Source organism: Protopterus annectens, chromosome 9.part0 (genome assembly GCF_019279795.1).
Source record: "Protopterus annectens isolate FY-2018-M chromosome 9.part0, PAN1.0, whole genome shotgun sequence".
Taxonomy (NCBI): domain Eukaryota; kingdom Metazoa; phylum Chordata; order Ceratodontiformes; family Protopteridae; genus Protopterus; species Protopterus annectens.
This window is the reverse complement of record NC_056743.1, coordinates 26,169,075-26,195,518: the sequence shown is the minus strand read 5'-3', so window position 1 is coordinate 26,195,518 and position 26,444 is coordinate 26,169,075. Positions and strand designations below refer to the sequence as shown.

Sequence of the window (26,444 nt, the reverse complement as noted above, 5' to 3'; positions counted from 1 at the left end):
TAAGCTGGACGTGGCCTCCAGGAGTAGAGCTGATTTTGGTTCCACTGTTCTGAAGAGTTTGTTCCGATGAGTCACCCAGGATTGAGGTGCTAGGGACGCTGTCCCAACCAGCAAGAATGAAGGCGAGATAGACAACTTAACATTAAGAAGTTATGTACCTACCATAACGTTCCATGTTAGTTGTCTTCTTCTTGCCTTCTTTCTTGCATCCCACCCTCCATCCCCCTATCCTAGTAGACCAAGAAGAGTTCCTTATGTTTTTCTCACTGGCTGAGTCTTCTCTGGCTATTCCTTCTGACTAGTACTCTCTCCAGTAGGATTTATGCAATCTAGGACAGGATTCCTGTATTGTTATTATTATTATGTCTGCAGTTAGACTTACCAAATGAGAACTGGGTATCTAGCGCCAGGCATCATGGGATATAGGGGGGCCTCGAGCCAGTAAGTAGCTCTCGAGGTTTTGAAGATGGCCGAGTCGGAGCCGAGGATCGGCTCTGAACCCAACCAGCAAGAAAGAAGGCGAGAAGAAGACAACTAACATGGAACGTTATGGTAGGTACATAACTTCTTATTGTCTAGGTGCCTGAACCCAGAAAGAGCATTTTAGATACTATGTCCATAAATTGTACAGTTGGCAGGTCTGGGGTAAATTTCCTCATTCCCATTCATAGATCAAAGTTACACTTAAATAGGGACAAGTATGAACTGGCTTACATGCGGGGGTGGGGAGTCTGTTTCATAGTAGTGATAACCTTTGCGAGATGTACTTGTCTCTCCAAGCTGTTCTGTGCAAGTTACAGTGGTGATTTAAGTTTCTGAAATGAGTATTTCTGATACCAGTTGACTTGGGGATGTGCATTATGTCCATAAGCATAGAGTTAGAGGATACAGTATAAGCTGGACACAGGTCCTCTGTCAGCAGTGTGTAGGATACTGAATACAGTGACAGTGGCTTGAGTAAGTCTGTGTAGGATTTATGTTTTAGGCTCTTTATCCTCTTTTGGAGGAAATTCTGTGGGTGTTTGAGTTGTTTGTTCCCTGCCAGATAGATACATGCCAAAGGAGGCATTGTAGTCTGTGATTTAGCCTGATGAGAGCAGAGTAAAGGGAAATTGTGACATCATCTGGATATACAGGCTATTGCTTTGTTTGTAAGCTGCGCAGTGTAGAATGGCTTTCTTACTGCTGTGGAGCCGTGTCAGTTGAATGTAAGACTACTTGCCCACTTGTGTTCCTAAATCCTCGACTACAGGGACAACTGTTAGGGACGTTGCCATTGTACTGAAATTTGTGGAGTAGTGTGTGTCCCAAAGGATACAATGATGTGCTTCTTGGCATTTAGTTTTATTCCACGACTCTGGCACCAGTTATTTGTTTGGGTCAAGCCTTCCTGTAGAATCACCAAACCAACAAAACTGTCCGAAAAAGCAGCTAACATAGTGTCAGCAATCCCTAACCATGCAGACCAACACACTAAATAACTTGAAATTGAGAACAAAAACAGTAAAAGCGAGGGCACTTAAAAAATTTAATATACATTTGTTAAAACCACAGTCATGGGCTTTCATCCCTATCATGAACGGGACTTCTTCAGAACCATATGTAAATCTTAAAACACAATTTAAATATCGTTCTCATTCTGTCACTTGCAAGGGCATAAGCCAGTCACAAGTCAGTTGACTTGTTAAAAAAAAAGACATTAACTAGTAGCACTTTAAGTAAAAATATAAAACTTATCTCAAAAAGGCATATATAAAACCTAAATGTTAATGTGGTAAGAAATACAACATATACTATAAAATAACTAATCCTAAACTTTATTACATCTGATTTTTAATACTGGGGCAATAGAAACTTGGTCATTCAAGCCATAGGCCACAGATTGCATCAAACTTTAATTGCCAAATCAATTTTCCTGGAAACTAAAATTAAAACAAAGATAATTGATTTGGCAATTAAAGCTTGCTGTGACCTATGGGCTATGGCTTGAATGACCAAGTTTCCATTGCCCCAGTATTAAAAATCAGATCTAATAAAGTTTAGAATATTTTGCAGTATATATTGTATTTCTTACCATATGAGCTTTCAGGTTTTATGTATGCCTTTTTGAGATACGTTTTATATTTTAACTTAAAGTGCTACTTGTTAATTTTTTTTTTAAATAAATCAGTTAATTTGTGATTGGCCTATGCCTTTGCATGTGCTAGAATGAGAAAGATATTTAAGTTGTGTTTTAAGATTTACATATGGTTCTGAAGAAGTCCCGTTTGTGATATGAACGAAAGTGCTTAACCGTGGTTTTATCAATTGTATATTATTTTTTAAAGTGCCCTCACTTTTATTGTTTTTGTTCTGAATTTCCAAGTTATTTTAGTGTGTTGGATTGCATGGTTGAGGATTGCTGACACTAAGTGAGCCGCTTTTTTGGATTGTTTTGTTGGTTTGGTCTTTGAATGTTCAGGCTGCATGGACACACACACACACACACACACACACACACACACACACACACACACACACACACACACACACACACACTGGTTTTCTGTTGCCTTCCTGCAAAATGGCTGAGTCATTAGGGGATTCATTGACTGCTCCTAACTTGTAGTCATCCATAAACCTTGTCAGTCAGAGCCCCTTGATGTTTGCCTTTACTATAGAAAAGTAGATGCTAAGCAGGAGAGGTTCCATTACCAATCCCGGTGGGACTCCATTTGTGACTGCTCTTTTGTGGTGATAGTTTCCTCTATTCTGACTCCTCTACCATTTTATCCTTTCTGCATAGTAGTTTGTCTAAATGGGTGGAAAGAATTATAGCTCCGCACAGCCGGAGTGCTCTCTACTGAATTAAACCTTTCTTACCTAGGAGAATACAGATGTCTGCACAGTGACCAAGACGTGGATTTTTTTTCTTTAGCCTCCTAGCATTGATAATCAGTTCCTTCATGTTTGTCCTTTCCTCTTACAGTTATGTTGATAGGTTTATTGTGTTGGCATTGCCTAAAAAAGGCAGTATGGGGGTGGAGAATGTCTTAGCCGTATTCAAAAGCCTAGATGTAACAGGTAGAGATCATCCCTTGTGAAGCAGTGTTATCTGTCAATCATGTCCTCCCAGGCTGATAAGTTTTATAGCCATATCAAATGACACCAAAACCTAAGCCAGTTATTAAAGTAGATTACTTTTTGCTCATATTGTGGTATCATCCTTTTAGATGGTAGAAGGTTGCTTAGTGCTAGGCTGAAGCCTGCCTGGAACTCACAGTCAGAGTGCCAGCATGCCTCTGTTTATGTAGTCCAGAGAGGTACTTTTGAAGTTAGCACCCACAGAGTCATACTGACACTTATTGTTGAAGGACTTGAAGTGCGTGTGTGATCTGATGCATCCTACCACCAGAAAAGCAGCTGAGCTGTCTGGTAAGAGGTACATCTGTATGTCTTGCAATGTAGTCTTCTGCTGTTTGGGTAGATGTCTGCTTTAGGGGCATAGCCATCCAAGACTGGGATGCCTAGTGCTGTGTAGGGTGGTAGGCTTTTGCAGTCTGAGTGTGTTGCTGAGGATTGCCTATCTTGTGTAGTAGAGGTCATTTATGGTTTAGGCAAATTGGTCTCAAGAACCTCATCATATAATGGACTATGTGTTTGAGTGCCATAGTGAGTTGAGTTGTGTGGTTTACTGTACTGCTGACATTCCTGATGTCTTGGTTGCGTGTGTGTATATTTGTAACCTCCAAGGGCTTTATACAAGTACATTTCTCACACAGCATTACATTGTTTAAGTAATAGGTGATCATCAAAAGCATAAAACAATTCTTGCATTGTCTCAATATACTCCTGATAATCAGGACGTCTGCAAATGTTGTAGGGAAGTATTGGTTTAGACAGGAGTGATGTTGGGTGAGAGGGTGTCTATACTATTGGGCTTGTTAGTCTGTTTACTTCTAAGTTGCAAAGAAGTAGGGTATCAGATGGTGTAGCAGCTGTGTTTGCCAGTTTAGGTAGACGATCAAAAATGTAGAGCTGATGTTGTCAGTTTACATTCATCCTCACAAATGGGTTCTGGATCGGATCTGGCTTGGCCATTACTACAGCTCGTGGAAATGTTCTAGTTCTCCCCTACCCACAGTACACTGTCATTCTGTCACCTCAGATCTCATTTGCCACTTTCACAACCAGACATGGTTAATGAAGAGCTGTCAAGCATTGCTGTATTTTAGGTGATATTTATCATATCTTTTGTATATACTACCTTCCTTTTTTCTTCTGAATATCTCCTTGATCCTTGTGTCTCCTTTTTTTGCCGCTGTCTTAAAACAAAAAAATAAGACTTTCCTTATCTTTTCCCCTACCTAATTCTTTCTAGGATTTCTCCTTTTCTTCCCTTGCCTTTATTTCTGAGAAGGGTTCAGTAAGTGTACCTGTTGTGGGCAGGCATTCTCTTTGTCTAAGTTGTCTATGTCCTGAGTACTTGGACCAAGATTGTGACATTTGTGGAGCTTTTAATCCCAGAGCAATTAATGAAAGAAAAATTAAGTTGATTTTGAAAGGCTTGCTGCCCTCTTTTTCTCATAAACATGGGAAAAGGCCTAGGTTGGCCAAGATTCCAGCCTCCTCGGAAACAACAAAGAAATTGTCAAAATTGGATCCGGCCTCTCCTGCTGTTTCAAAGGTGTCTGATCTGAATAAGCCCTCTTATTCTTCGGAGCGAAAAAAAAAAAAGTAGATTCAGATTCGAAGTCTTAGGATCCGAAACCCTTGCCTCTGCATACTTATTCTCCTTCTATAGACTCTGCTCCTTCTATAGACTCTGTTCTATCTCGGCTCCCTTCTCCTTTTTTGGAGAGGCATTCCAGGCCTGCTTCTATTGTGTCCTCACATTCGACCCAGATGTGGTAAGAATGGTGTTGGAGCTTGTCACCGAGCAGATCTAGAAGAGTACCTTGATAATTCTGACCCCATCGGATCTAGGACGTATTCCACTCCTCCTCTGACTGACTCCTCGCTTTGAGTTGTCAGGTCTGAGTATCTTGGGGCTGTCTGGGTTGGATCTGAGGAGACTCACCTCTATGACCTTGAGCTTCTCCACTCTGACGTGTTCAAATCTGGAGAGCTCCCGGAGTTGAAGCCTCCACATCGGATCCAGGGGGGTGGGATTGACTCCAATGTTTTCAAAGCCTTCCCTCCCTCTTGGAGCCTTGGTGCTGGACAGCTCTGCTTAGGCTTCCAACTCAGGTGGTCGTCCTCTGGGAGTCGGGGGATGAATGGGCCCAAGACACTTGTCATCTGCACCGTTGGTTTCCTGCTCTTCAGGGAGGTCAGCTTTCAAGGTGGTTCAGAAGGTCTTCTCTAAACCTTCAGAGCTAACTGGTCCTCCCCCCTCGGACCCATCCCGGAGCTACCCATTTCATTCTGTTGTGTGATCTGCATCATTCCACACCGTGGGTGCAGCCAGCCCAGGGCCTTCAGTCTACCTAATCTGGGATCCCCAGCTCTTCCAATATTTGTCTGGATCATCCCACCGAAGTCCTTCGGAAGAGAAGGTGTAAGGGGAAACACCTTGACTCACAGGAAAATTCTGTTACCACAGATACTGATTTCAAAGAGTGGGAAGGGTCCCCCAACCCACCACCTAAAGGCGTCTCCTTTGGAGGCATCCTTGAACTCCTGAAACAGAAGGGTGGTTGGTATGCCCACACCCCTTCCTCTGAGGAATCGGTATACGTGGAGGCTTTTGGCACTGACTTATCTTCCTCCTGGGTCGCTGATGAATTAGTGGATTTGATTTGTCAGAAGGCATGGAAGGAGCCAGATTCGGTCAAGCCAGTTCCAAAGAGACCTAATAGGATTATGGCACCCCCAGTAGAAAGGCAGTATTGGAGTAAGGGTGTACTGGTTGATGCCATGGTTGTGGCAGTAGCTACAAAGAAAGAACTCGCAGAGGAGAGTTCAACTGTCCAGCCTCCTAACAGGGAGTCTAGGTTGACGGACAGACTGGGGAAGTGAGTTTATGTTTCATCGACTTCTGATGTCTAATCACTGAATTATCTTGCTCACTGTATTAGACTGCAAAGGGACTTAATCAAGGAACTTTCCAGCTCATTGGCAAAGGTTGCGACCAAGGAGGTGCAAGCTTCAGTTGCTTCTCAGTTGTATACCATACAGTCTGTGGTTAATTCTTCCATGTGGCTGTCATCCAATTCTGCAGAAGGTGCCGCATGGGTGGTGGTTTCAGGCTTGGCCATGAGGAGACAAGCCTGTATGCACTTATGTGACTTTGTGGAACCTTTTAAGTCTTTGTTTGTCAACACGCCATTTGACAGATCATCACTTTTTGGCCCTACAGTGAACGAAACACTTTCCAGGTGTGAGAAGGATAAGAAGACACCATTGGAGTATGTTTTTAGACCCCCCCAACAATCCTTTTCAAGGAGTCAGCAAGTGGGGTCATAAAAAGATGTTCAGGAAGTTGCAAGGTCCATTCCCTGACACACATGGGACCGGTTCTCCCAGAGGTGGGTGGGGGATAATAATAGAAGACACCCACGAGGCAGAGGAGGCCCGCAAAATAATGGGTCCAGAGAAACCTTCTTTGACAGACCCTGTTAACGTTCCTGAATGGAGTCCCAATCTTCATCCTCTGGAGGCATTTGGTGGACATTTTTATCTACACCAGTCAGCCTGGCTAGGTTTAACAAATGATACATTGGTGCAGAGAATTATTGCCAGAGGTTATTCCATACCATTTCCCTTCCCCCTCCAATGACAAACGAGCTTCCAGACGTTCCACACAGGCAAAGGGAGCCAGCAACTCAACGGGTCTTACAATTGCTAGAACAAAGAGCTATCTAAGAGATCCCAGCAGACCAGAAAGGATCCAGGACTTACTCAAGGTTCTTTTTAGTTCCAAAGAAAACAGGGGATTGGAGACCAATTTTGGATCTCAGCATGTTAAACAATTCAGTCAAGCATACAAAGTTCTGGATGGTCACGGTGCAGTCAATTCTAACATTTTAGGGCAAGGATGATTGGATGTGCTTGGTAGACCTCCAGAATATGTACTATCACAAAAATGAACACACAATCCAGGAGACACCTTTGCTTCTGAGCAGGATCCAGTCATTTCCAGTTCAGAGCTCTGCCCTTTGGACTCACTGCAGCCCCCAGATTGTTTACCAAATGTATGGCGGTAGTAGCTTGAGACTGCAAGGAATCTGTGTGTTTCCTTATCTGGATGACTGGCTCATCACCATCCCAACTAGGCATCAGTTGGTGCAAGTGACAGATCAAGTATTACAGACTTGTTTGATGCTGGGAATCACAATAAATCATACAAAGTCTCAACTGCGACCCACCCAAAGACTGGAGTTCATTGGAGTATTCTTCAACACATCATCTGTGGTTGCCTCCATTCCCTATCCTTGTCTTCTTAACATCAGAAACCAAACAAGGAAGATAATTTGCAGTTCAAAAATTTCAGTGAGGAAAGTGTTACAACCTCTGGGTTCGATGACAGCAGCCATTACTCTATTTCCTCTGGTGAGATACCATGTGAGAGTTCTGCAGTGGATGCTACAAACATCGGTTGCTGTCACCTCTTCCCTGACATCAGTGCGCCAGGGGTATAAAAGATGCAGCCACCGCCATTTTCTTCTGTCTTTCTTGCCGCACGGTGCCCGAAGCAAAAGCAGCTCGCAAGTGCTGGTCGGCTGACTCCTGAGATTTTCAAATCTGAAATTCAGAACCGAAGTCTTCATTAAAGCTAAGTACCCCGTTGGGGAAACTTTTTTTCTTGCTCCAGACCAATGTCAGAAAAAGTTAACAATTGTATTTCTTGTGGGAAGCAAATACCTCATAAGGATTTTCACTCTTACTGTATTCCTTGCCGAGGCCCTGATCACAACATTGCTAGCTGTCGGTTTTGTGCTAGGTTCAACCAACTCACTATCAAGCGTCGGTTCGATTTTGCATTTCATTACTTTGGCCAAAGATTTAATTGTATAATGCCGGTGGAACAGCCGACAACCAGAGTTTACAAAAAATGCAAGGACAAGGATAGGCATCCGAGGTCCAAAACCGACGATGAAGCCTCTTCTAGGCCAGTCGCCAGTTCGCTGGTTCTCAGTGAGGCACTTTCGCAGCCCCTGGCACCCGCTACCTCAGAGCCACAGGCCACTACCAACTCCCACGTGGAGCCGACTGGGCCTCTGGAAACTCAAGGTATTGGACACTCAGAAATCAATCCCTCAGATGGGTCCGGAGCCACTGAGCAGGCATCGGCTTTTGAGGGTGTTTTCAGACCTACACATCTATATGTTAAGCCATCTTCAGCTTCAAAGACTAAAGCAGCTCTAAAGACAAAGAAACAAGTACAGCATTCTCTCACTCAGACTTCCATGCCTAAAAAACAGATGCTGAAAATGGCCGAAGACCTAATTACTTTGATCAGGGGCTCCCATCCCCCTCCTGATAAGAGACCTAGGCAAGAGACAGTATGATTCTTATGATCAGGTATCTATTTCCTCTGATTCCTCTTCTGAACAGGATTACTCCATGCTTCCCTATGAGGATTCTGATGCTGAAGAATCCATTCCTTCAGCCTCTCCTCCTGAGGACTATTCTTTTGGGGAAACACTGCATACTCTGAGGGAACATTTCCACTGGGAGAGCCAAGATTATTCTTAGTCTAAGAAAAGGCTCAGAGACTTCCTGCTTCTTCCTCAGCACAGACCCCTTGCTATTCCACCTGTTCTAAACATTGTAGATGATGTATTTTCAGAGTCCGGACTGTCCCCTGACTCTTTACCCCCTGTACCTGCTAAGCCAGACAGATACTACAGGGTCCCGGATTCTCATAAATTCCTATATAAAAACCCCGCTGCTGACCCAGAAACTATATCTCAGGGTCCCAAGGGGGTTAAAGCTTCCACTGCAAAAAACCCTGTCCCCTCTGATAGGGATTCTAGGGCTCTAGACAGATGGGGGAAAAAAGTTTACACTTCTGCCACCCTGGCTGTAAGGGCTTTAAATTGTCAATTTCATATGCTTAAATATCAGCAATATTTAATGTCACTTCTTAAACAGAAAATGTTGACAAATACTGAATGTTCAGAGAACAAGGAATTGCAGGATTTATTGCATGCAACTGAACAAGTGGGAAAGCATACTTTGCAATGTGGTTATGATTCACTGGAGGCCTCGTGCAGGGCCGCTGTTACTGGTTCTGTTATTAGAAGGCATGCTTGGTTAAAGGAACAGAATCTTCCTGATCATGTTAAAGCAAAATTTATTAGATGCACCATTGCAGCATGATGCATTGTTTGGTACTAAAGCAGAAGAGGTGTAGAAAAAAAATGGAGGATAAAGCAAAATCTATGCACAGTCAAGGATTTCTTACAAGTGCATCATGATGCATTATTTGGTACTAAAGCAGAAGAGGTGTAGAAAAAAATGAAGGATAAAGCAAAATCTATGCAGACAGTCAAGGATTTCTTACAGGTGCATCTACCCAGGTTTAGCAGGAACTGGCATTCTAAAAATTGGTCCTTTCCAGTCTCAGACAGACCACAAAGAGGCAGATACAGACATCCCAGAGGCAGATCTCAACCCCAAGGCTCATACATGCCTAAACAGTGGGGTGCTCCTACCTCCAAAAGCAGAGAAGACAAATCACAGCCTTACAGGAAACCATCCCAATGACTTTCCTCTACCAGTTCCAAGCAGTTTTCTTTTGACAGCCCTCTTAGGGGGAAAACTAGCACTTTTTTCATCAGATTGGCAAATGGTTACCCAAGACAAATGGGTTCTGAACATAGTGTCCCAAGGCTACAAGTTCCATTTTCACACCCTACCAAGGTCAAAGGGCATGCCAGACCTGCCACACAATCAATGGGCAGAGGCACAGAAACAAATTACAGCCCTTATGGACATAAGGGCCATTCAGCAAGTACCACAACAAGAGCAGGGGCAAGGATTTTACTCCAGACTTTTTCTAGTACCCAGGAGGGACAAAACCTGGAGACCAATACTGGACCTGTCTATACTAAATATGTTTCTGGAAGTTCCAAAATTCAAGATGTTGACTCTTTAGCAGCTACTGCCCGTGCTGGGCAAGAGGGCTTAGCTCGTAACTTTGGACCTAAAAGAGGCATACCTGCATGTCCCAATCAGACAATCTTGCAGAAGATACCTCAGATTCATACCTGGCTCAATGCATTACCAATTCTCTGCACTGCCCTTTGGCTTATCCACTGCGCCCAGGGTCTTTACAAAATGCCTGGCACCAGTAATTGCATTTTGCAGACAAAAAGGAATTCAAATATAGCCCTACTTGGACGACTGCCTAATTCAAGCAGAGAACAAAGACACTCTTCTAAAGCATCTGGCATTTGTAAAAAGATTGCTAATTGGCCTAGGGTAAGTAAATGAAAAGAAATCAAAACTAGTGCCCTCTCAAGAGATAATATTCCTGGGTGCAAGCTTAAGTACAACTGCCCAGATGGCTTATCTCATGCCAGACAAGGAAAAACAACTGACTACTTACTTCAAGAAATTGGCAACAAAAACCCACTTATCTGCAAGGAAAATCCTGCAGGCCTTGGGTTTCATGGCATCTTGCATTCTACTAATTCCATATGCCAGACTGCATATGAGGAAACTACAATGGTATCTGAAAAGTATTTGGACTCAGCATTGCCACAGCCTGGAGACAGTAATTGCACTCATTCCCTGCCTACAACAGGAGTTTCAATGGTGGGCAGAAGCCTGTCACCACAACAAGGGTCTGCCATTCAGTTTACCCACAGCCAGACAGACACTGATAACGGATGCATCAGATTATGCCTGGGGGGCCCATATGGCAGGAAAATGTATTCAGGGCACATGGCCTGCAAACCAGCTGCATCTTCACATCAATCAAAAAGAGATGCTAGCTGTTCAAAATGCCCTGACAGCTTTCAAGGACCTGCTTCATCCAGGACAATTACTGGTAAAGACAGACAACACTACAGTCATGTGGTACATAAACAAGCAGGGAGGTACTCATTCCTACCCCCTCTGCAGACAAGCAATGACCTTATGGGACACAGCATTGGCTTTTCAAGTTCACCTGCAAGCACAATTCCTGCCAGGAAAAACAAATACTCTGGCAGAAGAACTAAGCAGAAACGTCATGGATCCCCACGAATGGAAACTGGATCCACAAGTCTTCAGGATGATAATAAGGAAATGGGGATGCCCAGACATAGATCTATTTGCCTCCCCTCACAACTGTCAATTGCAGAGATTTTGCACAAGGATTTACCACAAGCAAGCATGGAAAGTGGACGCCCTATCATTCAGCTGGAAAAATCTAACAGTATATGCTTTTCTCCCTCTGCCTCCCTTCCCAGAGTACTCCTAAAGGTCAGACAAGAGAAGCCAAAAATGATTCTGATTGCACCAGACTTGCCACGCCAGCACTGGTACCCAATCCTAAAGAGCTTGTCTCAACGTCCAGCATGGATATTGCCTCAAACTTCTCACTTGCTGACCCAACAAAACAATCAGATCCTGCACAGCCAACTCAGGACCTTAAATCTGGCAGCATGGCGGATAATGTAGCCATTCAGAAAACTCCTCTTTCAAAAGCTGTTATGGATGTTATCTTGGAGGCCAGGAGGCCCAGTACCAGAAAATCTTATGCAGAAAAATGGAAGAGATTCTGTGCTTGGAACCAGGAACAGGGCATTGATACGTCTGTACCAAATATTCCTCAGATTTTACAATACCTAACTGAGATGCTGAACAAAGGCCTTTCTTTCTCATCAATTAAGATTCATGCCTCTGCCATTTCTGCACATTACAATACGGAACCACCTATCTTTTCTCATCCTTTAATAAGGCAGTACCTCAGAGGGGCCAAAAATATTAAGCCTCTAAGGAGAGCACCAATTCTGGCCTGGGGCCTCCATTATGTTTTGGAAAAACTCACACTGCCTCCTTTCGAGCCAGCATCAACAGCGGATATTAAATTCTTATCCTGGAAAACAGCTCCGCTCCTAGCCATAACCTCTGCAAGACAAGTCTTGGAGTTACAAGCACTCATGGCTGTGGAACCTTTCATCATTTTTCATCCAGCAGGGTTTCTCTGAGGATAAACCCTACATTTATGCCTAAGGTGATGTCCAGTGTGGCCCTCAGTCAAAGCATTCACTTGCCTACCTTTTACCCAAATCCACAGAACAAAGGTGAGAATATTCTGCACTCTTTGGACATACACAGGCAGTTGCACTTCTATTTGGACAGAACTAAAGCTTTCAGAAAGACTGAGCAACTTTTAGTGTCATATGCTGCAGGATCACAAGGAAATGCTATCTCAAAACAGACGGTTTCAAAATGGATAGGCCATTGCATCCGTTTCTGCTATTCTCAATTCTCAACATGGCAAATCAGTGCCTATGGGCATTAGGCCTCATTCCACCAGAGCAGCAGCCACTTCAGCAGCCTTCCTTAGACGAGTACCAACCAAAGAAATCTTAGAGGCTGCAACTTGGAGTTCAGTGCACATCTTTACAAAGCACTACCACTTGCCTCTCTACTCTTAAGTCCAGACCAGGCTTCGCCACTGCAGTTCTGCAGGGCCTCATAGCCTCTCCTAATCCTATTTAGCCCAGCCACCCATCCTCACCTTTGGGATTCTACCCAAGAGTAATGACTGCAACAGTGAAACACGATGAACATAGTACAGTTGTGTACCTACCATAAATGTAGATGTTCGAGTGTATTCACTGTTGCGGTCCAGGTTATTCACCCACCATCCCCCTTCTCTTTGCTGGGACTTATCTGCACTTCTCTATCTTATACTACCTTTTTGGTATATTTGCTTGTAGATGAAGGAAATGTTATTTTTGTGCATGCATTTCTTATTGGTATATATTTCAGCCTACCTGTTTGGGGCACCTGACATCTGGGGCAAGAAAAAACAAAGAAAATGGCGTCGGCTGCATCTTTTTATACCCCTGGCGCACTGACATCAAGGAAGAGGCAACAGCAACCCACGCCGGACCTAGACTTTAGAATTCTGGCCGACTGCGGGTAGCCTGCCAGCAGGATAACCCAAGAGTAATGACTGCAACAGTGAATACACTCGAACATCTACATTTATGGAAGGTACAAAACTGTACTTTATGGTGGGTGCATAACTTTTTTTTTCTTGGGCTACAGTGGATATAAAAAGTTTACACACCCCTGTTAAAATGCCAGGTTTGTGTGATATAAAAAAATTAGACCACAATGAATCATTTCAAAACTTTTCCCACCTTTAATGTAACCTGTACAATTCAATTGAAAAACAAATTTGGTAGGAGAAATAATATAAAAAATAAAAAGAGTACAGTAAGCTGGTTGCACAAGTGTGCCCACCCTTAAACTAATACTTTATTGAAGCACCTTTTGATTTAATTACAGCATTCAGTCTTCTTGGGTACACAGCTGCCATTAATTAGAGACTCTGATTAACCCCAAATAATGTTCAGATGTCTTAGTAGGATTTTCCTGACATTTACTCAGTTGCCTGCTACAGCAAAAGCCATGGTTTGCAGAGAGCTTACAAAGCATCGAAGGGATCTCATTGTTGAAAGGTATCAGTCAGGAGAAGAGTGCAAAAAAATTTCAACAGCATTGGATAAACCATGGAACATGGTGAAGACAGTCATCAAAAAGTGGAGAATATATAGGACAACAGTGATGTTGCAAGAAACTGGACGTCCCTCCAAAATTGATGAAAAGACAAGACAAAAACTGGTCAGGGAGGCCACCAAGAGACTTACAGCAACACTGAAGTAGCTGCAGGAATTTCTGGCAAGTACTGCTTGTGTACTACATGTGGCAACAATCTCACGTCTTCTCCATATGTCTGGATTATGGGGTAGGGTTGCAAGACCGGAAGCCTTTTCCTACACAGAAAAACATCCAGGCCCAGCTAAAATTTGCAAAACAGTACATCAGGTGTCCCAAAAACGTGTGAAAATGTGTTCTGGCCTGATGAGATCAAGGTTGAACGTTTTGACCACAGTTCCAAAAGGTATATTTGGCACAAAAACAACACTTCGCATCACCAAAAGAATACAATCCCCACTGTGAAGCATGGTGGTGGCAGTATCCTGCTTTGGGGTTGCTTTTCTTCAGCTGGAACTGGGGCTTTAGTCAAGGTGGAGAGAATTACGAACAGTTCCAAATACCAGTCACTTTTGGCCCAAAACCTTAAGGCATCTGCTAGAAAGCTGAAGATGAAGAAGAATTCACCTTTCAACACAGCAATGACCCCAAGCATACATCCAAAGCAACAAAAGACTGGCTTCACCAGAAGAAAATGAAAGTTTTGGAATGGCTCAGCCAGAGCCCAGACCTAAATCCAATAGAAAATCTGTTGGGTGACCTGAAGAGGGCTATGCACAAGAAATGGGCTCACAGTCTAACAGATTTGGAGCACTTATGCAAGGAAGAGTGAGCAAATATTGCCATGTCAAGATGTGCCATGCTGATAGACTTCTACCCAAGAAGACTGAGTGTTGTAATTAAATAAAAGGTGCTTCAACAAAATATTAGTTTAAGGGTGCACACTTATGCAACCGGCTTATTGAACATGTTTTATTTTTTATATTTTTTCCCCTAACAGATTTGTTTTTCAATTGAATTGTACCAGTTATAGGTCTTATTAAAGGTGGGAAAAGTTTTGGAATGATTTATTAGGTTCTCATTTTTTATATCATGAAAACCTGGCATTTTAACAGGGCTGTGTACACTTTTTATATAGGTTCATAGGTTCATAGGTTCATACTAGGCTATCTGCCCGAGGGCATTTATAAGCCTAGCCCATTGTTTTGTGGCTTACGCCACCCCTTTAGTATGGGGAACTATACCCATTATTTTGCTGTGCCTCTGTCGAGCAGTGACACTGAGGTAATTCCTGGGGTATATCTGCGATCTCCCATCCATTGGTCAAGATTTCTCTTGAACAAGGCCAGCGAGGTGCTCTGCCTCACATGTACCGGGATTTTGTTCCACAGCATAGGGAGTCTTTGGGTGATGAATCTATCCCTCCAGCACGTCCTATTAATAGCCGTGTCGAGGTTTAAGTCTCCCGCCCTTGTGGCTCTGATGGATCTAGATTTTTGAGGTGAAGCATATTCATCAAATCTGGGTTTGACATGGCCTTGTATGTTAGGCAAAGGTCACCTCTGAGCAAGCGGTAAGCGACTGAATAGAGCTGGAGTTCTTTCAGTCGGGCAGCATAGGACAGATTTTGAGACCCTTTATCCTTTTGGTGAGGAACTTTGTGGCCTCTCCAGCTGCTGCAAGTGTCGGGTCAGATACATTCCGAATGGGGCATTGTACTCAATCATTGGTCTGATGAGTGATGAGTAAAGGGAGACTATGACCTCCCTTGATCTAGATGAGAATCCCTTCATGATAAGGTGGGCAATGTAGAAGGACTTCCTAACTACTTTAGCTACATGGGTGTCGAATGACAGACTACTATCAACCTGGGTCCCCAGGTCCCTGATAACTTCTTCTGTGCTCAGTGGATTGCCACCTATTTGGTAGCTAGGGGTAACCTTGTTTTTCCCGAAGGGTATGACTATGCATTTTTGGCATTTAACTTTAGGCCGTGGCTCTGGCACCAGTTATCCGTTTCTGTGAGACCCTTCTGAAGGATATCTGTGTCAGATGTGTTTTCTACTATGGCGCCCAGTTTGCAGTCATCTGCAAACTTTGTCAGCCATAACCCTCCTGTGTTTGCTTGTACTTGGAAAAGTAGATGCCAAACAAGAGTGGGCCCAGGACTGAGCCCTGTGGGACACCACTTGTGACAGGCTTTGAGTCTGACATGGCGCCAGCAACTCTGACCCTGTGGGTTCTGTCACTCAGCCAGTTTGCAACCCATCTTGTGATGTATGGGTTAACATTTAAGCTGATGAGTTTTTCAATGATACCCGAGTGGGGTATTGTATCAAGGCCTTAGCCAGATCGAGGTAGGCTGTATGGACTGCCTTTCCCTCATCAATGGCTTTGGTGACTGTTTCGAAAAAGTCAACCAAGTTTAAAAGGCATGATCTGCCTTTGACAAAGCCAAACTGGGTTGGATCCAAAGTCTGCAAATTCCCTATGTCTTTATTTATGAGGTCCATTATGATCCTCTCCATGGCTTTGCAGATAAGGCTTGTCAAGCTAATGGGCGGTAATTTCCAGGGTCTGTGGAGGCACCGCCTTTGTGAAGTGGGACCACCGTTGCAGTGCGCCACTCCTGGGTGCGTATCCAGAGGTAAGACTTTGATTAAACAGCTGTCCTAGCTGTGGGTTTAATTCCTCATTGAGTTCGTGGAGCACACAGCCGGGGACACCATCGGGTCCCATGGATGCTGTGTTTATTGCTTTGGAGAGAGCAGTTCTCACTTGGGCGCTGGAGATGTTTGGGGGGCTGGACTCATTTGGTATAGATATCTCTCCTTTTGGGGGAGGGGAGAAGTTTGCACTGAACCTGTCAGCCAGTATGTTGGCAATGTCTGTAGGATCAGTAATCTTCACATCATTTTGAACTAGTTCTGAGCATATCTGGGAGTTTCCTCCTAGGTTTCTAACATAGCTAAAGAAGGCCTTATGATTGTCTTTTGAGTCTTTAGCTATTTTTCTCTCGAAATTTGCTTTGTATGATTTTATGAGAGCTCTTAGTTTTTTACTTATAGTGATCAAGGGTGTCTTACCTTTTAAGGATTTTGCTCTGTCTTGTAGTAGCTTCCTCCTTTTGTTGTAGAGTTTGTTTATGGCTGGGGTCCACCAGACTGGACGCTTGCCTTTGGTACAAAGAGTCTTTGTTTTGCTTGGGATTGCCTTATCCATGCAGTCCTGCAGGTGCTGGTAGAAGGCGTTTGTAAGTGATTCAGCGGCTTGAGTATTGTTTTCCGCCGGCTCGGGGGCCTGAAAGGAGACCACACTAGTCTTTAGAAGTGTGAAGTCGGCTTTTGAGAAGTTCTTTACTGTGGTCTTTTTATTTCAGGTGGGGGTGGGATGAGGACCTCCAGCGAGATTAGTTTGTGATCTGATCTCACCAGTGAGGGTATACTTCGGTGTTGAACATTGTGCTCCCATGTTCGTGATGATGAGATCAAGTATGTTATCTCCTCTTGTGGGGATGGTGACTAGTTGTTCCATGGCATTTGAGTTTATGAATTCCAGGAACTTTTGGGCTAGGGTGTTTGGGCTTGAGTAGTGTTCCCAGTCTATATTAGGGTAATTGAAGTCACCTAGTATGATGGTGTTTGGTGATACATTTATCCCTCTAGTGTTTTCAGGAAGGCCATGTGAGTTTCCTGAGTTTGTGAGGGTGGCCTGTAACATGCTACAATTTGCAGAGCAGTCTTGCCTATGGTTAATTGCACCTGGATGGTCTCCGATGCATCGTGCATTGCCACCAGTCTTGAGGTGTGGGTGTCCTTGATGAATATGGATACCCCTCCTTTCTTGGTATTGTCCGGATTTTGGGGCCGGAACGCATGATATGAGGTAAAACCTGATAGCGCTGGGGTGCTCTCAGGAGCCTTGAACCAGGTTTCTGTCACAGCACAGACATCGATGTTCTCCATACTGAGAAGGGCCTCGAGTGCGTGCATTTTGAGATTTAGACTTCTGGCATTGAGCAGCATTACCCTTAGTTTTTTCCTTTTTGTGTTCTAGGGTGGTAGGTTTAGAATTTGAGCCTTGCCTAAAAAGGCACTATGGTGGTGGCAAGAGCCTTTGCCAATATCCGAATCCCAGGGTGACAGGTGCAAGCCGTCCCTTGCGAAGCAGCGTGGCTTGTCCAGCATGTCATCCCAGGAAGACAGATACTGGATCCCCTTTGAATGACACCAGTGTTTAAGCCAATTGTTAAAGCTGATCATCTTATCTCTGTATTGTGGCATCATTCTTGGTGAAGGTAGGATACTGCTCAAGGTCAGGGTCATACCTGCCTGGGCTACATAATCAGAGAGCTCCTCAATGTCTCTTTTCATGTAGTCCAAGGAGGTACGTCTCAGGTCGTTTACACCAGCGTGGACAATGACTGAGTCATATTTGTACCTGCTGTTGAGAGACCTGAGTGCTTGCATTATGTGGCGGATTCTAGCACCGACAGGCAGCTTACTGTGACCTTCTCCTTACTCAGTCTGGTGAGCGGGACATCAGTGTGTCTGACTATGGAGTCACCAATGACTAGTGTGTCTGGCATTGTGTTTGGCCTTAAGGGCTGTGACTGTTTGACACTCTGACTGTGAGGTCTATGTGTTGCGGTGTTGTGTTCTGAGGTGGTGGTTGTTTGGGTGTCTGCTTTGGTGGCCTCTGCTGTTTTGGTAGATTTTGATCAGAGCCTCGAGTATGTCTTTGTGTGTTTATGTGTATGATTTGAGGTTGTAATGGTACTATGTGAGACTGGGTCTATAGTGTGTGTGGTAACCTTCTCCTCCTGACTGGTCTTGCCAGTCCTATGTTGAGAGAGCTCAGCCTCCAGTTTGGCCGTATAGTTGCATCTCTCGCATGTATTTGTGTTTTGTGGGAGGAGGAAAGGGTTGTCTGTGTACATGAGGCAATTGAAACATTGCCTCAATATTCCCAGGTTCACCAGCTGAGCAGGAGAGGACACTAGCAACTGATCCCTCGACATGCTAGAAGGGTAGACAAAAACTTTAAAAAAAGATTCCGGGACGTGGGTGACCGAGAAATGGGGGTTGCCTTTTGGGGTACTATCTATGACAAGAGTGCCGTATCAAGGTAATAAGTACTGTAGGAGCAAGTGCTAGGTTTAATAGATAGAGAATAGTCTACTTGGAGTCAAGTAGAGTTGATCTTTTAGTTATAGGATACGCTGATTTGATCAGTAGTATAGTTCGAGGAAGGTAGTTTTAAGGGAAAATTTGAAGAGTGGACTTTAGGTAGCCGAATAGTTTAAACCTGCTTAACCGGCACTGCCCTAGTGTGCAACAGTGGCAGCTCCGCTCTAAATCAGCTAACGCTGCTTAGCGTTTTATACCAGGGGCTGGAAAAGCTAGAAACTGGCCCAAAACGACCAATAAACTACTAGTTACTGGCTAAAACCTCACAAAACTGGACAAAGGCAGCTCAATGCTTCCCACTCCCACTGGTAAGCAAGGTAGCCTCCCTTCCCCAAATAAGGCAAGGAAACAGTACACAGGAACTACAACCAAAGCCCAGGAATCAGCAACTCTGAAACTGGACTAAACTAGTAAAGCAGGAAAGCAAGGTAGCTTCCCTTCCCCAAATAAGGCAAGGAAACAGTACACAGGAACTACAACCAAAGCCCAGGAATCAGCAACTCTGAAACTGGACTAAACTAGTAAAGCAGGAAAAACAAGAGATATTTTTTCTTTTTTCTTTTTTTCACAAAACAGGCAGAAACAGGTACAGCAAACACTTATAAATGCTATGAATCAGCTACTACAGCTTACACAGAAGAATTTGCTACAAATACAGTCAAATAGTAACAAACAAGGATTCCAAGTGCAATATTAAGTTAATTGCAGTAAAACAGCTTCAATGTAACAAAGGCAGGCGAAATACAGTTGCTAGGTATTCAGATGTGGAAAGCAACAAAAATATACTTAGTATCAAGAAAAGTCGCTTATTCAGCTCTCTGCAGCCTGGATTACTCTGCTGGCCCACGTGGAGTCTGTGCTGAGTAGGTACAAGCTGAAAGTTTTATACCAGGGGCTGGAAAAGCTAGAAACTGGCCCAAAACGACCAATAAACTACTAGTTACTGGCTGAAACCTCACAAAACTGGACAAAGGCAGCTCAATGCTTCCCACTCCCACTGGTAAGCAAGGTAGCTTCCCTTCCCCAAATAAGGCAAGGAAACAGTACACAGGAACTACAACCAAAGCCCAGGAATCAGCAACTCTGAAACTGGACTAAACTAGTAAAGCAGGAAAGCAAGGTAGCTTCCCTTGCCCCAAATAAGGCAAGGAAACAGTACACAGGAACTACAACCAAAGCCCAGGAATCAGCAACTCTGAAACTGGACTAAACTAGTAAAGCAGGAAAAACAAGAGATATTTTTTTTTTTTTTTCTTTTTTTCACAAAACAGGCAGAAACAGGTACAGCAAACACTTATAAATGCTATGAATCAGCTACTACAGCTTACACAGAAGAATTTGCTACAAATACAGTCAAATAGTAACAAACAAGGATTCCAAGTGCAATATTAAGTTAAATGCAGTAAAAACAGCTTCAATGTAACAGAAAGGCAGGCGAAATACAGTTGGTAGGTATTCAGATGTGGAAAGCAACAAAAAATATACTTAGTATCAAGAAAAGTCGCTTATTCAGCTCTCTGCAGCCTGGATTACTCTGCTGGCCCACGTGGAGTCTGTGCTGAGTAGGTACAAGCTGAAAGTTTTATACCAGGGGGCTGGAAAAAGCTAGAAACTGGCCCAAAACGACCAATAAACTACTAGTTACTGGCTGAAACCTCACAAAACTGGACAAAAGGCAGCTCAATGCTTCCCACTCCCACTGGTAAGCAAGGTAGCCTCCCTTCCCCCAAATATGGCAAGGAAACAGTACACAGGAACTACAACCAAAGCCCAGGAATCAGCAACTCTGAAACTGGACTAAACTAGTAAAGCAGGAAAGCAAGGTAGCTTCCCTTCCCCCAAATAAGGCAAGGAAACAGTACACAGGTGCAATTTACTTCAGCTCAGAATGTCTTAATTACACCTATTACAGTTTCCTGCAAACACAAAATTGGAGCACTGATGCCAGTTTGATGTAACAAGGCTTCTTTAAGAGAAATTCTAGAGCAACCCCCCCCCCCCCCCCCGCCCCATAGAGAGAGAGAGTCCAGTAGTGGTGGTGCACTCAGCACAGCTTTTTTCTTCTTTTTTTGTTGAAAAACGCTATTTGGAATGCCTGGTTGATGCCAAAATTAGCGCAGCTCTTTTCTTAGTGTTCAGGGCTTACCACACTGTTCAGAATTTTGATTCAGAGACCCTGGGCAAGTGCATTTCAGCTCAAGTTATAAGAGAGAAACTGAAGGAGGAAACCAGTCAGAAAGACTATAAACTTAAAACTAGTGGAGCTCTGTAACTAGATCCTGCAGCCAAAAACAGTTCTGTCACTGCTATGAATGTGACCTACAAGTCCGGGGTCACAGTTGATATAGAATTATAACCAACTGTAAAACAGTAGTAGGGAAGCCAGTATCTGTGGATCCATAGGAGGAAAAAATATTTAAAAATGAAATACTTTTGGTTGTGGCTCTGGGATACTTGGGGGAACAACAACAAACTGGATCAAATACAATGAGGGGTAACAGCAGATGTAATGGGTAGAGGGCACTATTTAAGTGCAAATTCTGCCTGGCATTATGTCGCAAATATGATTTATAAAAACTCTGGATTTGAGCAGCTAAATGTAACACAGAACATGCACTAAATCACAGTGCTCCGACTATTGTAGATCAGACTACAAATATACAGCACCAGACCAGGCAGAGATCACCAGTAATGCATTTGTAAGCAAAAATACATCAGTAGATGTATGTATAAGCACAGATGATATAGTAAATGGCAGTGCTCTCACTTATTACAGTTTAACCTACAACTTTGTGGCACCAGACCAGGTAGAAAAAAGCAGAATGTGTACTTTTAGGCAAAAATGCAGCAGTAGTAGTTTGTATGAGCAAAGATCCTGTTGTTAAATGATAACGCAGTCACTCAGTGCATCACAACTACAAAAAATAGTAATTCAAGCAATTACGGTTTGGGCTAAAAAAATGCAGATAAGTACAGAAAACATTTATCAAAACACAGGCCATAATAAGTGCAACTGAAATAAGTGAGTAAAAATGAAATACATGTTTTTTCTTCCCTCTTTGTTGAAAACTGTTTGGAATGCCTGGAGGATGCCAAAATCAATGCAGTGTTTTTCTTATTATTTAGTGTTTATCACCATATTCAGAATTTTGATTCAAAGATCCTGGGCAAGTGCAGCTTTAATGCAAGTTATAGGAGAGGAGCTTTGGGAGAAAACTAATCATAATGGCTATAAACTTAAAACTAGTTGAGCTCTGTCACTAAATTCTCTAGTCAAACACAGTTCTCTCAACATTTTGAATGTGAGTTGCATATCCTGGGTCAGAGGTTGGACAGAATTTTGCCAGCTGTAAAAGTTTGGCAGAGAAGCAAGTAGCTGTGAATCCACAGGAGGGAACAGTGGGGGGAAACAGAGGCTATGTAACTAAGTGGCTTGGGGGAGCAACAACGAACAATTTCAAGTAAAATAGGGATAGCAACTGATGTAATGGGCAAATAGCGCTTTCATGTAAAAAAAAAAAAAAAAAACTCAGGGTATGCCAGCAGTTAATGGCAACACAGAACTTGCAGTAAATCATAACACACCCACTATTGAGAATCAGATGTTAGTAAATCACAGTACTCTCACTTTTGTAATTCAGCCCACAACAGGCAAAAGTAACCAGTAAGTGTACTTTTAGCCAAAATGCAGCAGTAGTAGTCTGTATGAGCACAGATCCTGATGTGAAATCACAATACTCACTTATTGCAACACAACTGCAACATGAGGGTGGGAGGTTGGCATAGTGGTTAAGGCGTTTACTATATGGACACAACCTACAGGGTTTGATTCTCACCTGGGGCAATTGGCTGGCTTAAAATGACCCATAAAAGCAGTTAGCTTAGTGCTAATCTATGAACCTATGAATGGCACCAGACCAAGTAGAAATTAATACAATTGCATTTTGGGCTAAAAAGGGAATAAATGAGGAAAAGTACAGGAGGCATGTATCAGAACACAGGTGACATGGTAAAGGAATGGCAAGTTAGTATCAGAACACAGGTGACATGGTAAAGGAATGGCATGCATGTATCAGAACACAGGTCACATGGTAAAGGAATGGCACGCTAGTATCAGAACACAGGTGACATGTTAAAGGAATGGCAAGCTAGTATCAGAACATAGGTGACATGGTAAAGGAATGGCATGCATGTATCAGAACACAGGTCACATGGTAAAGGAATGGCACGCTAGTATCAGAACACAGGTGACATGGTAAAGGAATGGCACGCATGTATCAGAACACAGGTGACATGGTAAAGGAATGGCACTCATGTATCAAAACACAGGTCACATGGTAAAGGAATGGCAAGTTAGTATCAGAACACAGGTGACATGGTAAAGGAATGGCATGCATGTATCAGAACACAGGTCACATGGTAAAGGAATGGCACGCTAGTATCAGAACACAGGTGACATGTTCAAGGAATGGCAAGCTAGTATCAGAACACAGGTGACATGGTAAAGGAATGGCACGCATGTATCAGAACACAGGTGACATGGTAAAGGAATGGCACGCTAGTATCAGAACACAGGTCACATGGTAAAGGAATGGCACGCTAGTATCAGAACACAGGTGACATGTTAAAGGAATGGCAAGCTAGTATCAGAACACAGGTGACATGGTAAAGGAATGGCGCGCATGTATCAGAACACAGGTGACATGTTAAAGGCATGGCAAGCTAGTATCAGAACACAGGCGACATGTTAAAGGAATGGCAGGCTAGTATCAGAACACAGGTGACATGTTAAAGGAATGGCGCGCATGTATCAGAACACAGGTGACATGGTAAAGGAATGGCACACATGTATCAGAACACAGGTGACATGGTAAAGGAATGGCACACGTATCAGAACACAGGTGGCATGGTAAAGGAATGGCACGCTAGTATCAGAACACAGGTCACATGGTAAAGGAATGGCACGCTAGTATCAGAACACAGGTGACATGGTAAAGGGATGGCAAGCATGTATCAGAACACAGGTGATATGTTAAAGGAATGGCGCGCATGTATCAGAACACAGGTGACATGTTAAAGGAATGGCAAGCTAGTATCAGAACACAGGTGACATGTTAAAGGAATGGCAAGCATGTATCAGAACACAGGTGACATGTTAAAGGAATGGCAAGCATGTATCAGAACACAGGTGACATGTTAAAGGAATGGCAGGCTAGTATCAGAACACAGGTGACATGTTAAAGGAATGGCACGCTAGTATCAGAACACAGGTGACATGGTAAAGGAATGGCAAGCTAGTATCAGAACACAGGTGACATGTTAAAGGAATGGCAAGCATGTATCAGAACACAGGTGACATGGTAAAGGAATGGCACGCTAGTATCAGAACACAGGTGACATGTTAAGGGAATGGCAAGCATGTATCAGAACACAGGTGACATGTTAAAGGAATGGCAGGCTAGTATCAGAACACAGGTGACATGTTAAAGGAATGGCAAGCTAGTATCAGAACACAGGTGACATGTTAAAGGAATGGCACGCTAGTATCAGAACACAGGTGACATGTTAAAGGAATGGCAGGCTAGTATCAGAACACAGGTGACATGTTAAAGGAATGGCACGCTAGTATCAGAACACAGGTGACATGTTAAAGGAATGGCAGGCTAGTATCAGAACACAGGTGACATGTTAAAGGAATGGCAAGCTAGTATCAGAACACAGGTGACATGGTAAAGGAATGGCAAGCTAGTATCAGAACACAGGTGACATGTTAAAGGCATGGCAAGCTAGTATCAGAACACAGGTGACATGTTAAAGGAATGGCAAGCTAGTATCAGAACACAGGTGACATGTTAAAGGAATGGCATGCTAGTATCAGAATACAGGTGACATGTTAAAGGAATGGCACGCTAGTATCAGAACACAGGTGACATGTTAAAGGAATGGCACGCTAGTATTAGAACACAGGTGACATGTTAAAGGAATGGCACGCTAGTATCAGAACACAGGTGACATATTAAAGGAATGGCAGGCTAGTATCAGAACACAGGTGACATGTTAAAGGAATGGCACGCTAGTATCAGAACACAGGTGACATGTTAAAGGAATGGCAGGCTAGTATCAGAACACAGGTGACATGTTAAAGGAATGGCAGGCTAATATCAGAACACAGGTGACATGTTAAAGGAATGGCACTCTAGTATCAGAACACAGGTGACATGTTAAAGGAATGGCACTCTAGTATCAGAACACAGGTGACATGTTAAAGGAATGGCAGGCTAGTATCAGAACACAGGTGACATGTTAAAGGAATGGCAGGCTAGTATCAGAACACAGGTGACATGTTAAAGGAATGGCAGGCTAGTATCAGAACACAGGTGACATGTTAAAGGAATGGCACGCTAGTATCAGAACACAGGTGACATGTTAAAGGAATGGCAGGCTAGTATCGGAACACAGGTGACATGTTAAAGGAATGGCAGGCTAGTATCAGAACACAGGTGACATGTTAAAGGAATGGCACGCTAGTATCAGAACACAGGTGACATGTTAAAGGAATGGCAGGCTAGTATCAGAACACAGGTGACATGTTAAAGGAATGGCAGGCTAGTATCAGAACACAGGTGACATGTTAAAGGAATGGCAGGCTAGTATCAGAACACAGGTGACATGTTAAAGGAATGGCACGCTAGTATCAGAACACAGGTGACATGTTAAAGGAATGGCAGGCTAGTATCAGAACACAGGTGACATGTTAAAGGAATGGCAGGCTAGTATCAGAACACAGGTGACATGTTAAAGGAATGGCACGCTAGTATCAGAACACAGGTGACATGTTAAAGGAATGGCAGGCTAGTATCAGAACACAGGTGACATGTTAAAGGAATGGCAGGCTAGTATCAGAACACAGGTGACATGTTAAAGGAATGGCACTCTAGTATCAGAACACAGGTGACATGTTAAAGGAATGGCAGGCTAGTATCAGAACACAGGTGACATGTTAAAGGAATGGCACGCTAGTATCAGAACACAGGTGACATGTTAAAGGAATGGCAAGCTAGTTTGTAGAATGATCCTTTGTGGTCAGAAGCTTGCAAAGCAAAAGACATGACCTTTTTCATATTTTCTTCAGGTTATTCGATCTGTCTGGATTTGTGTTATATCCTGGCTTGACTGTAAAAGCTGAGGATTTTTTATATTGTTAACTGGAGTAGAGCACAGATCCAAATAGAACTTTTTCAGACTCGGCCTGTTCAGCTTCTTAGTTGGCATCTTACATTTTTTGCATTAGTGCTGCTGCCTTAACTAATGAGTGAATTACAGGTGCAGTCAGCTACAAGAAGAGGAGGATAAAAGCCTGTCAAAGATTGTTGGGTACTATCACTTGCAGTTCTAACCCAGAGTGATGCGACTCATGCCCGTCTGTAATAGGTCAGGAGGGCCCAGCTAGCCAGTCCCATTACATATAAGACAGATGTAAAGCCCAAGGAATTATTGTGTACTTATAAATAAAACAGTACATATTTAATTATTATCACAGCTGTATCTTTTCTTTGTCTTAATTTTAGCTGTAGATTTTGCCCATCAATTTTAAGTCTGTGCCTT

The 26,444-nt window shown here is 43.3% G+C and overlaps 1 protein-coding gene across 3 annotated transcripts in view; it reads left to right on the top strand.

Moving 5' to 3' along the window:
• LRP4 (LDL receptor related protein 4) overlaps positions 1-26,444 on the top strand; it is a 2,374,694-nt gene that overhangs the window by 2,051,631 nt on the left and 296,619 nt on the right. The window lies entirely within an intron of this gene.